We start from the raw sequence: 14,160 nt of genomic DNA on the forward strand, positions 1-14,160 counted from the left end.
TTTTATGTTGTTTTCTTTTTTTTGTATTTTTTTTAATTAATTCTTTTTATAATTATTAATACAAAGATCGAACACTCAGAAAAAATTCCTTCGATCCGGTCGGATTCGAACCGACGTCTTCTTGCATACCGTGCCAGACGCTATACCAACTAAGCCACGGAACGAACCAACGGACCTCGTGAACTTTTCTATGTGCTTGCGTCGTGTCTTTGTACTTGGTCTTTCATCGACTTTTTAGTCGTAATTCTTTTTATTTTGTTTTGTTTGTCTTAGTGCTTTAAATATTTTTTTGTATCTATGTGTTATGGCGTTGCAATAAACGTGTATTCTATTCTATTTTATCCTAATTAAGATTTTAATAAAAATCTTAACCCAAACGCGATAGTTTAGTTTGAATGATAACAAATTTACACTCGGGCCTCTGAACTAAATGCCAGTTTTCGATTTTGATATTGTTATTGCTAATTTTAAACTCACCAGACTGACATTCTTAACAGAAGCAATTAGAAGTGTAAACTTTCTACTCACTTTAAACTCAATATTTTTGTTTTTGAAGTGCTAAGTCACATTATTTACCATTTTACGTGTAACGTTCTCGCGCTATAATGCGTCGATTGCCTGCTTGATGCTCGCGGTGGTGCAGTGATCGATCGCCACCACCACCCGCGCCACGACCGTCTTCAATTTTATGCACAACATTAGTGAGATTACACGCTTAAGGGGTTAAGTAAGCGTTAACACTGACGGGCTCGTCATACTGCGAGAAATATGGCGGAGTTGGTTAGAATACTTGACAGTGCAAAATTAGCTAAAAATGTTACACCTGGGGCAGTACTCTTAGATCATATATCAAATTTGATTTGATGTCGTAAATGACTGGGTCACAGATACTACAACAATAGATGTAAATTAGAAAGATCAACATTCTCAATCTACGTAACAACACTATCAGTATATTATTAGAATAAATTAGCTGGATTAACGTTCGATCGCGGAACGCAACACCCATTCTGCTACCATGTTGTCTCAATTTATTTAGCCATGATTCTGGCTCCCCCAAATGTGCAAAGTTGTGTATCTAACTCTGTTACACATCGGGTGGGTGTACGTAATGTTAATTAATTTTGACTGAGAACAAATTTATTTCATCTCACAAATTAATTGACTTACACCGAAAAAACTCGTTACTCATATATAACATATCTAGCGGTTTTATTAGAAGCGAAACAACATACTTTAATAAAATAAATTACAACACAACGGAGTCGGTTACTTCATAAATTAAGGCTGGCTGCGTACACAACGCAAAACACGGCTTGCATACCATTGTATACCAAATGATACCACGGCACTAGACCAATGGATGATTATTATAATTGAGCACATTTAATATGTATATTGAATGAACATTGCCCACAGTTTTAATACGAGTATGAGCATACGTAGCGAAGGTACAGTCAAATAGCATTCGAAAATGTTTATTGGATTATTAGATTTTATTCATTAATGCCTCCGTGGCCGAACGGTTACCATGCCGGACGCAGAGGTCCCAGGTTCGATTCCCAGGCCGGGAGAAATATTAGTATAGCCTACATTTATTTCTCTTGTGAGTATGGGCGTAATTTGTGGTTGTCTATGTGTGTGTCCATGACACCCGCGACTCAGGGTTTCTCTAATGCGGGGCTATGTTGAGTGTGTAAGTTATTGCTATTATTATTATTAAATGCTTTTTGCTAACATGGGTTGTTTATGTGCAAAATATTATATTTTCTACAAAAACCAATTTTAATTTCGATACGTCTGTACACTTTTACAATGTTACAATGTAACTGAACAAAGCTGAAATTTAAATTTGGGAGGAATAAAAATGTGCCAATTAATCGTAACGCGGCATGCCAAGTCGGGTGTAAAGTCGACGGTGGGAAATAGAACGGGTGGCGTGTTGCGGCTCGGGCAAGTGTGCCGTACCGGACCCGGAGTGGAGCCGAGGTGGCCTGCGCTACCGGACAAGTGGCGAATTGGCATCATCAATCAGAGACCGCGTCTGCCGCAGTACTTTAATGGGCACACGCTCGTCTTGCACCGCCCATACCCTGATCAACTCCGCACCGATTAAGCGAAAGAGAAAATCGCCACACCTCCATGTGCTCTTTAGAGATATCGACCTTAATATTTGTGATGACTTTCCTGTTGAAAAATCAAAGGGAATCAACATTTTCCAGCATTTTATATTTTATTTATGTATTCATTAAGTTTTAGTTATACGTGTTAGTAATTTATTTGTATTTATGACTTACAATCTATGATCTTATGCTTTCAATCCTATAATTTTATTAGAAACTATATGATTGTTATTAGTTGTAAACATACAATTTAAAATATTTTATTTATTATATGTAGACCTACGCATTACGTTTTCCAGCAAATGCTGAGTTTGGGATTTTTTGTTATGGGAACTTTATATGTAGTGTTTTTTACCTTTATTTTTGTTCTGTTGAAATTTTGTTTAGTCTATATTTTAATTAATGCTTATAAGTTATAATCTTGTTGTTGTTTTGTTTTCTATTTATTTGTCATCTGCTATGTCATTTAAGGTAATCAAATAAATATTTTCCTTGTATTTCTTTTCCTGATAGATTTAAACTACAATATCATGGCTATTGTGCGTGTGTGTGTATGTATGGCGTGAGTTTGTGTATGTACATCATGATACTACTCAGCGCATCTGCACTTCAGCAGAGTAAAGTTTGAATATCTTAATTTCATTATATTATCTTTCCAAACACTTTTTTTACACGGGTAAGTCCTTTGTCCCGAAATTTGGGTATAATTATGGACGGTCATCTTAAATTTGACACTCATGTGGCCGAACTTGTTCACAGTTGCTTCTATAGGTTAAAAGTGATCTACGGTATTCGACCGTTTCTCAGTGTTGATTTGCGTATTTCTCTATGTGAAGCATTGATATTATCTAAGATCAACTATTGTATCACGTCGTAAGGTCCATGCCTTTTGTCTAAAACACACAAACTTCTGCAACGGGTCCAAAATGTATGTGCCAGATTTTGTTTTTTTATACCCCGTCGTATTCACGTCACTCCTTATCTCAACGCTGCAAATCTACTAAATATCGGGACTCGTCAAAATCTCCTATATGCAGGACTTTTATTCGATATAGTAAAAACTAGAACACCTGAATATCTTTATGAAAAACTAATGTGGTCATCTAGTGTTAATGTACGCTACAGAGAGCGATCTGTACGATCATGTGTTCTTATGGTACCACAACATAGAACTGCAGCTTTTCGAGGTAGTTTCAAATACTCGGCCTCAAAGTGCTGGAATAATATTTCACCACGCTATACGCAACGAGACATCCAAACCCAAATTCAAAGCACTGTACTGGCAACACCTACTCTCTCTTAAAAAATCTGTGTAGTGTGTTTTTATTCTTTAACCAAGTCTGTCTAGAATCGAATTTTGTTATTGCTTTGATCTATTCTTATTATGTGTATAATTATATTATAATACTAATTATATTACACAACATTAAAACCTCTTTACAGTCACAACTTACTCCTACAGCTGTAATATTCACATTTGCTCATGCACTTACATGTCAAAAAGGTTATCTTAGATGCACTATTTACACTTTACTATGGATATTATTATTGTCAATGTATAATTTTACTCATAGTCGTTATATTTTTGCTTTCAAATAATTTAATCCCTTCCGTTGGTCCTGACTGAAAACCAGCGCCTTAGGAAACTTTGGCATATACTGAGTCAGCGCCGTTTCACTGCTATGACAATCATGTTATGTTTTTTTTTATGCTTAATCTGTATTTATGTTATATCAGTGAATAAAGTGTTTATCTATCTATATAATATATTTTTAAATTTTGATACGTACAAAATGCAATGTTTACAAAAATATCCAGACCCATTCCAAGAATCATTTCCATAAAAAATACTGATAAAATCCAGAGCTTTTTCCTAGTTTCACTTTAACTAAGACTACCATCTTAATGGGCACTAACGCGCTAAATCTCGGGGGCTTAAGCTTTCCCGCAACATTCAAATTGGTTACTCCTTGTCGTTAGCTTATCTCTTCGGCTAATAGCGTTTGCTTCACTGGGAGATTATGATGTAATCACGTCGTGGATAGATTTATGCTCGTTTGCTGCAAAATGAATATCGATTCAGCTACAAATAAACGAAACGCAAGTGATCTCCCTTAAAACGGAAATTTATATTACTGGGTTGTGTAAACCGGGACAAAGTTTGATACTGTTCAAAATTTAACCGAGTTGTGGTTACAAAATACAACAACATAAACATGAAAGTTTCTCCGATTCCCCATAAAATAATAAACGATCAGTCATTGGCGTGTCGTAAATCATTCCTTCTTTTACAGCTCAACTTTTATTATTCGATCAACCAAAATAAGCTATTCATTTCTCTCATTGACTCGTGAAATTGAATTAGCATTTTAGTCAGTACACTTAAGGTCAAAAATCATTTGAATTGATAAGTAAATTTGTTGATTATTATAATGATTAATACAAAGATCGAATATTTAGAAAAAATCCTTCGATTCTGCCGGATCCCAACCGACGTCTTCTAGCAAACCGTGTCAGATGCTATGCCAACTAAGCCACGGAACGAACCAGCGAACCTCACGAATCTTTCTATGTGCTTGTTGTTGTATATTTGTATTTGGTTTTTCAAGGACTTTTTAACCTCTTTGTTGATTATTTTCACAAATATATTCCCAATATTTAAGTAATTTTTAGAGAGTGAACGAGTCCTACATAATATGAGTTCCATGTTTTTTTTATGTCTTTAGCACGTCACAGCACTATTTAACTATATGAAATTCAGTGCCTTACGTTATCAAATTATATCGCAGATTGTTCCGATATGAAAATTTAATTACTTAACGGCCAAAACCTACTAATTTCCTCCGTTTATCAAATATACACAGAGAGTAACTCAAAAAGCGGAGCTATTAATCAAATCTCAAAACGTCAGAGTCAATTCGAACTCTTCAACTATGGGACGTTTACTATATATTTACAGACATTAATCATTCAAATCTGTCTGAAGTTGTTATCTCTAAAACTTTTATATTTGGCAATTGCACTATCTATCTAGAAATATCTCCCTGAAACTCACCCCGATGTCAGCTAAGTAAACCTTTAAAACGTTTTTACATCTGTTTGCTTTTTCCTCATTGTATAACGTGACGTACAATTTTAGGCTTCTTGTCCCGAGATCCCTAAAAATGTCCCGCTTTGACAAAACACGTGACAATAAATTTAAAAAAATGGCGCGAAAACTAAAAATATTTAAAGCCAGTCCACGAGCCTACTCATGATAAGACGTTTTTAAAATTCTTGATCATTTTTAGTGCTTAGTTTAGTTTTTGTTTTTTTTAAGCATTTAACATTTCGTAACTATCATAAAAATATTGTGTTTTATTTTTAAAACAATAATAAATTTACAGGCGTTCCGCTCTGAAGGACAAAAATAATGATCACGTTATCATTGTATCAAGTTAACACACACACTCAACACTCAACATAGCCCTGCACTAGGGAAACCCTGTGTCGCGGGGGCCATGGACACACATATAGATAACCACAAATTACACCCAAACTCACGAGAAAAACAAATGTAGGTCATACAAACATTTTTCCCGGCCCGGGAATCGAACCTGGAACCTCTGCGTGGCAGTCCGGCATGGTAACCGTTCGGTCACAGAGGCAGTAAGTTGTAATGTAAACGTTACTTAAATGTGCTCTTTTTAATATATATGGTTATTGGCGAATTATCAAACATCACACCGACAGACAATATGTCAAAAATATAGTTCATAAATGAAACGTGTACCTATTCGTTTATCTTATATGGGCGGCACATTACACATTTTCTTGTGAAATTGCTTGAGATACCGCCATAATGAAGCAATGAAGACCTAATTGCACCATTCGCTTCCAAACATAAAATTCCAATAATGGTGTTCGATTGAGCGTGATGAAAGTCAGTAATGGCACACGAGGACATGTAACACAGGTTTTCCGGTGCTTCTCTCGTAAATGTTGAAGTCGAGAGCGTCGGTCGATATAGGCTGTCGGCTCGAGTGGCTGTAAGAAGAAATGTGAGGCTATTTGTGCTAGGCCGGTTTCGAGCACCCTCCGGCGGAGCGGCCGCTCGCCGAACAAACTAGATTAACTGGGCGACCTCGCCGCGCCCTCGGTGTCTCCCGGGCTTTCTGTTCTTTAAATTGCCATTTTATTCATCATTTTTATTCCGAGAAAATAAATTTAACTAAAACTTCGTTGTTTGTATCCACGAATGTGCTAAAGAAAAGATGTTTAATCAACGTTTTGTGAGCATGAACATGAGATATAAAAATGAATGTTTGTCTATTTATCATGGGCATTCGTCGCTGGCAAAATATGCGGTAAAAATTTAAGTGTTTTAACGACTGGTCATTATCCAAGGAGAGAGGATATGACAGTGACACACCTAGAACCAATTATAAATTGAAAGGACAAAACCGCATACATAATCCGTAGCATATTCGGGCGAACGACGACTACAACGACAAACCCGCCCAACTCCGCAATACACGTAAAATCAATTTAGCAAAGCCACTAAGCCGCATTGACCCTTACAGTTTATTCACAAACGAACCTTTATTTTCATATATTCAGCCGTTTTATTGGCAGCTATAATGAGGAATTGAAGAAATTGAGAAAAAACCCACAATCTTACAAGTACTTATTCTTTTCTTAATATATTTTTTATAATAACAAGAGACGGAGCGAGCATGTCGTGCGCCTGATGGTAAGCTACACGCCTGTTCATAACAGTTGCAGTGCCAATCAGAGCTTTAAATCGCAAAGATCTGAGGGGCAGTGTACTGCCACTGCGCCCGTCACCTTGAGTGTTGACAAATCCCATGTGCCTGCAATTTCACCAGCACTCTTACCCTTCAAAACCGGAACGCAGTAATGCTGTGATTTGCCTCCATTACATCCTGTTTACCGTTTTAAAGTTAAAATTAACACAAACAAAATATTCTTATTTGCAGTTTAGTAAGGAATATAATTTTTTGCCGCAATAACAACAGACGCAATCATGAAAAGGTCAGCGAACAAATGTCGCTGGCCGTCCCTGATAAGAACTCCTCAAACCTCACCATTTTTGGAGACGTACTTTCTTCTAATTTAGGCCAGGAATATTTCACGCCTAAAGTTTTAAAGGCACGTAATAAAAGTAATGGTCTTACTGTAATCCCCATTTGTGTCCGCGGGACTTGAGATATAACAAAAAGATACCCATTAAATGGAAAAAGAGTATAATGTTCGAAACTGCCGGTTCTCATTTAAAAAACGTCTTACATGAGCCATACTGACTATAAATTAATGACATCAAAATATCTTATGCTAGTATAAATCATACTGTACAAGTTTCTGTTGATTTTAGAATACTGAAAATGACAAATCTTTACTCTATTCTACTTGGATGTATTCTATATGGTAACGCCATTCGAATATTGCAGGGACAAGGAACCTTTTTTGATTTATGACTGCCATATAGCGACTGCTCGAAATTCTTGAACCATACTCTAAGTGAATTATGAGAAAACCCCTGCAGCACAGTCAGAAGAAAAAAAGATTTTCCGAACAAACGATAAAAGTATGCAATTATTATTACCAGTAGAAATGTGACTGGTGTCCTTCCTTTAAGTAGGCCTCCCATGGGAGATATGATTTTATTGCAAAGTCTAAAGCGTACCGTGCAAAATTATTTATATTTTAAGTTTTATACAGAAATCTGCAAATAAAAAATACTAAGATACTTGGGCCAACTTGTTTAAAATATTACCTCTGGAATCGACAGATACAAATATAGTTGTCTGTGAGAATATGTCAACCTTTTTTGCTGTTCAAAGTAAATATATTTTATACAAAGTTGTCATGATTCTTCGACCGCGTTTTCAGCCAATCAGGCATACCATTTCCGTAATGGAAAAACTATTATTCTCTCAGCACCCCAAAGACCAATAGCAAAGAATGAAAAATTCCCACCGTCCTCAGGGCGGTCCCTCGGGTTACCTCATCGATGTTTCAGCATGTCGACTTCGTCAATCCATTCGTTTCACAAATTGCTCTCCTTGTGTTACTAAGGACTTCGGGCGTGCTTAGAAAATATATTTTAATTAAAATCCGCTTTATGCTACAGTAGTTTGAAAGCCAAACTGAGTACGTTCCATTAAACAATATAAATTTCATCAATTTAAATGCAGAGTTTTAGCAGGTTGCAACTTTCATGTTTTCCACTAGTGATGGGCGATTGTTACTAAAAAATATCAAATAAATGGATAATTACACTATCCTACATTCGATTTTCGATTTAGTCGTCTTTACCGAAAAATAATCGAATAAGTTACTAATTCAGTAATTACTAATAAAATTTTCCGTCTAAAAAAGGTCCTCTATACTTATGCTACAGAATGTAAAAAATCAAAAAAATTGATACCATTACTTATTTAGTCCCAATCGATCCTATTACTAAATTATTAACAATAAATCCAATTAGTATTAGGATATTTGATTGACAATCAAAAATTAGTAACTAGTACGAACGGCACATCAGACTACACATTTTTATTCGAAAATCGCCTCCATTGCAACGGAACAAGATACGTCAATGTGTAGCTTGATGTGCTGACGTGTGTACATGAATAAGTATTGCGATTCACAATCGATATTTGATCAACAATCAAAAAGTGAAGTGTTGTAACTAATTGATATCAAGAATCGAATTATATCGATTATGTTTATAATCGAATAATTCGATTATTTTTAGAACCTATCGCTCATCGCTAGTACATACTAATAATACTGACTATAAATTAATGACATCAAAATATCTTATGCTAGTATAAATCATACTGTACAAGTTTCTGTTGATTTTAGAATACTGAAAATGAAAGTGAAATGAAAGTGAATAATGAAAGTGTTTTATTCTTATCCACTCACGTGCCTAATGCACAGCTAGCCCTCTGTCGCAAAAACATCGTGTATTTATCTTATTCTTCTGAATAACAGATGTTCAGCGTCCTCACAATGTCATTTATCAGTGTCGTTCCGTCTAATCATGCTAAGGTACATTTATCACGACATTTTTTATACGCCACAATTAGAAGGGCTCGTCGGTGTCATGGAAATAGAAATAAGGCACACGTTTCATGTTATTACATATAAATTGCTTTAGCTTTCGTACAAAAGATACTTTCATGTGAGATTTATCTTTAGAATTGCCCCGAGACCCCTGAGACAGCCTCAGCCCACCGACTTAACAGACAGGTGTCTTGTAAGTCCAATAAAAATAGAAATAAAATAAGCCAAACATTTATATATTTATGCGCACAATAATAAGAAATATTTATGTTTTGTTTTAAATCAATGAATACTTAGCAACATAATTGTAGTTCCTACTAGAAGCTTAATTCAACATTCATGTTACATGTTCGGTAACATACTTGGTAGCTGCTCAGCTTATTAAGTAAGCTGAGAAGAGCTTTAGGTCAACATATCTCTTACCCCACATGTAAGTAGATTTCAATTTTAAATTTTAAAATAAGGATAATTTAAAATAATCAAGTTATATGCACTTATCTCGCAACATAGAGTATATCCATTTTTTTCATGTAATTCTTTGTTACGCTATAAATAGGAAAAATATTTTTTTTTAATTGTTTTTATACATAAATATGAACCAATACGAAAGTACTACAGTCTTGTCCGAATTTCTGGACCCTGCTTAATTAACATGGAGCGATTACACACAACGACTTTTAGCTGAGCGTCTACAGCGATTCAGTATCGATGCAGTCGTTAATCGTCTACCTGTACACACACGTCCGACTACAATCGCGATGCACGTTTTTAATCATTCAACATAAGTAACTACATCGATGCTATCGCGTGTTTGCGTTGATGCAACCGCCTAGTCGCGAGTGTCGCGATGCACGTTTCATAAATACGCGTTGGTATCGTTCTACAATCCCTTCAAAGGGTGGCTACAGTCATCGCACAGCATAAATACAGAAAAACAAAATAAAAATATAATAAATTAAAAGAAACCATATTAAACAAAAGAAATTGTAATAATTATTACTACCAATAACAATATTTTAAATTTTTATTTCATTAACTGATACTACTACTAAGAACAGTAACCAATAATACTAACACTTGATCACATATTTCATCAAACAATATTAGAAATATAACAGGTTGAAGACATTTTTCATCAAACAATAATTGTTTGATTAAATTAGAAGGTCTCTTTTTTCTAGTTAACGTATTAGTATGAAGCTTTCGCAAATATGTAGTTAGTATTGTTATTTTATCAAATACACTTAGAACTTTACAGTCACCAAATAATTGTGTGTAATCATCCTTATACATGTTTTTAATTTGAATAGATACATGCTTAGTTGGTATAGCGTCTGGTACGGTATGCAAGAAGACGTCGGTTCGAATCCGACCGGATCGAAGGAATTTTTTCTGAGTGTTTTTTCTGAGTGTTCGATCTTTGTATTAATAATTATAGCAAACTAGTGGGGTAATTTCACAAAAAATAATTGAATATCAATTCAATAAAAATTTAATGAATAGATACAATTATTTTGAGTAGTATTGTTTGTAGGGTATATATATATCTTCTAAGTAAGTCTTATAGGTACTTCCGTAGCTACTCAACCCGTATATGTTTACCGAGTGCGCCAATGCCAAGTAAATGGTTCTCAATGTGTTGTATGGAAGCTTATAACGAAGAATAGAGAATTTAGCCCATAAAACGCGTAATTTATCACAAATTAAGTTAATGTAGTCTCGCTAATGAAACTTGCTATCAATCATTATTCCAAGGTACATTTGATGTTGGACAAGGTCCATTGGTTTGCATCTACAGGTAAAGGGAGGCTTTTTAATGTATAGACACTGATTTTCGTGGGCCAAGATCGTCGGTTGTGTATGTAGTCCTTTTTTTATATGGCGATACTATGTGCGTTACTTTGGTTCTTTATAACAAGAGCACATCGTGCCTGTACCTACGAGTACACACTGTATCAACGTTTTTTTGCATAGCTTGTTGAGCAGTCCCTATATCTAAGTGTGCAGTTAGCAGACATGTATCGTCCGCGAACTGGTACACGGATCCTTAGAACAGGTTACCCATTGCGTTTACGTACATCAAATATTCTGTGGGGGCAATATTTGGACCCTGTGCTGTCCCTTGTTCCGTTAATACCCAGTCACTAACTTCTCCATCTCTGCTGATTGCGGTGTAGGTACCTGTTGTCATGATAATTTCTAAACCATTCTAATAACGGGCCCTGTATACTGTTGTCATACAGTTTATTGTAAAGTGTATTTAAGTGTAAAGTATCAAATGCTTTGCTAAAGTCTATAAACAAAACTATCACATGTTTGCCACAGACTTGTAACATACATACATACGTATATAGAAATACATCGCGCAAGACATTTTGTATTTTTTAACCTTATTTTGTACAATTAGATGATATTAACAACACGTAGATATTTTCTAAATCAACTGTTACTACGATTATGTAATATTAACTTATGGATTATTCTTTGTTGATTATTGGATGTCGACATGAAATTATAAGGTATATATATGTCTAATGTAATCATGATGTATGATATTTAATAATTTGACATTGATAGTTTATTATTCTGTTGTTATTAATTAATTAATTGATGATTATTATTATTATTATTATTCCTTGTACACGTTTGATGACCATGCTATAATTAAACTAAATTTAAGCAACATTTTGCATGCCTAGTCAGGTAAAACACGTGTTCTGTAATAATTGTTCCATGTTTCACACCATGTTTTAAGCAAATACAGTTTCATTTCATTTCATTTCAAAGAAAGAAAGAAAGGAACACTTATTCGGCTATTACAAATAAAATATACAAATAATAATAATAATATTAATCTAAATTTAAATTAAACAATAAACCACTAAAAAAAAACAAAAAATATATATATTACTAAGTACATAATTAATAGCCGAAAAGGCTAGCCAGCTCAGCTTAATGCTGGGCAGAGCCACAGCGCTGATTTTCAGTTGGAGCCTGAGAAGAGGTAGATGGGATATTTAACAAAACTAAAAAAATGACAAGAATTTGATCCGTAACCTTATCATTTAAAATAACAATACCCAATTTATAATATAATTATTACAATATGCAGCGTGCTCTTAGACAATATAAAATAACAAAATTAACAATAATAATAATAAGAATAATGTCAGACTCATAATAATAGTAAAATAAATTAACAACTAGCTTTAGTGATTGATGCCGTTCATTTGTCCTATTAGCGTAAACTCTTTAATTCTTTTGCGAAAGCCAGATAAAGAACGTCATAATGTTTTATCTTTTCTTCAAAGTTACCAAGGTCACAAGAAGATAAGTGGAAAGTTTAAGTTTATAATTTTAAAAGATCTGGTTAGTGTCAATACTTTTGTTTTATTAATCGCAATTCTGCTAAAATTTTCTCGCACCAATTACATTCATATATGTACAGAGCAAATATGAATGTAAATACTATTCAATGAGGGTCACGTACAAATTTTATAATCTTTCTGTAACATAAAAATTTAAGGAAAGTTATATCTCCATAATAATTATCTGCGTTGCATTGTACTAATACTTGGAAACGGGAATAAACGCGTTTACATACGAAGAGGTATTTTTCACACCTACTTAGTTTCCAGACGTTTCGGCCACGTAGCGCTGTCCAAATGTTAGTATAATGCTTTTAGTCTCCGCTCAATTCTATTAAATAACACCCGAGAGAAAAATAATGGGATTATTCTTTTTTATGCACAGGTCCGTTACCTTTGCTGTCCGCTGTTGCAAACAACAAAGTAGACGCCCAAGCGCCAAGGACATTAGTAACTTTTAAAAGTTTCTAAAATAAATTCTTCTCTACAAAAATGAAAAGAAAAACACATCCATCTGGGAATTTAATCAATGGAATGATGAGAACTTGAACATGTTTAAAAAAACGAATGCTGTAAGGGAAGGTGGTTCTCTCTTCCGTGGGATAAGGTTACCAAAACAAGCCAAATGAAACTCCAAATGGTTCAGAAGATTTTTATTTTCACCTTGTATGTCGCCAATACAATTCCACCCTATATGCGGAAGGTCCGGGCAGTTGTTCCCAGAAGGGACTCGACTCCTGGAAACCGTTCCGCGAGATGAGGTTTATTCACCCTATATGATGGGCAATATAATAATAATCTTCTACCCTATATGAGCATACGAAATATCAGAAGATCCGGGTAGCAGTTCCCAAGAAGGGACTCAACTCCTGGTTGCCTTACTGAGCTCTCTGTATTCTCAGATTTCTCTTCACATTTACTTTTTTTTATGAAGGTTATTTTGCATTTGGCCGCTGATGGCCTTGACTGCGCCACCGGAGAAGAGGGCGAGTCGAAGGCTCATAACCCCTAAAATAAACTTAAAGCTAAGTAGCGGGCCTGAGGGCGCCCAAGTGGGCACGGACCTCGGCTCAGGGCGCTACTGGAGACTTCCGCCGGAAGGGCGTGCTGTAGGAGAGAATCTACCAGTGTACGTGCTGAAATGAGGGGCTAAACGACCTCGCCGGCGAGGACGGTTGGCGCGTGAGGGACGAGACTGACTAGCGATCTGGTTGGCTTTCAAAGTGGCGAAAGTGATAAGGTCGTCAGGGTCGTTGAGGACTTCCCTTGGCCGACGGGTCCTATTTACGCGGTGGGGTTGTTCCCTGAGGGGGTCGTAAGAAGATGCAGCCACCACGAGGGGGTTGGGGTGGTGAGGAGCAGAGTCCAAGTTTTTCCTCGATGCCTGTTTCATGAATTGGGCTATTAAGCCGTAAATCTATATGGAGGTGGGTCACATTTACAAAATTGTGTTCAAGTAGTCACCATTCGAAGGAAAATCTTAACACCGCGATTCAAAAATAACGTCAAACGGGTCAATGCCATCTAGCGGACTCTTAGAGAATTAAAAGTGAACAATCTGGCTTAAGACCGTCTATTACATAAAGTAGGTTTGT

This window comes from Hyposmocoma kahamanoa, unplaced genomic scaffold (assembly GCF_003589595.1).
Source record: "Hyposmocoma kahamanoa isolate Upper Pololo Valley unplaced genomic scaffold, ASM358959v1 102, whole genome shotgun sequence".
NCBI classification, from domain to species: Eukaryota; Metazoa; Arthropoda; class Insecta; order Lepidoptera; family Cosmopterigidae; genus Hyposmocoma; species Hyposmocoma kahamanoa.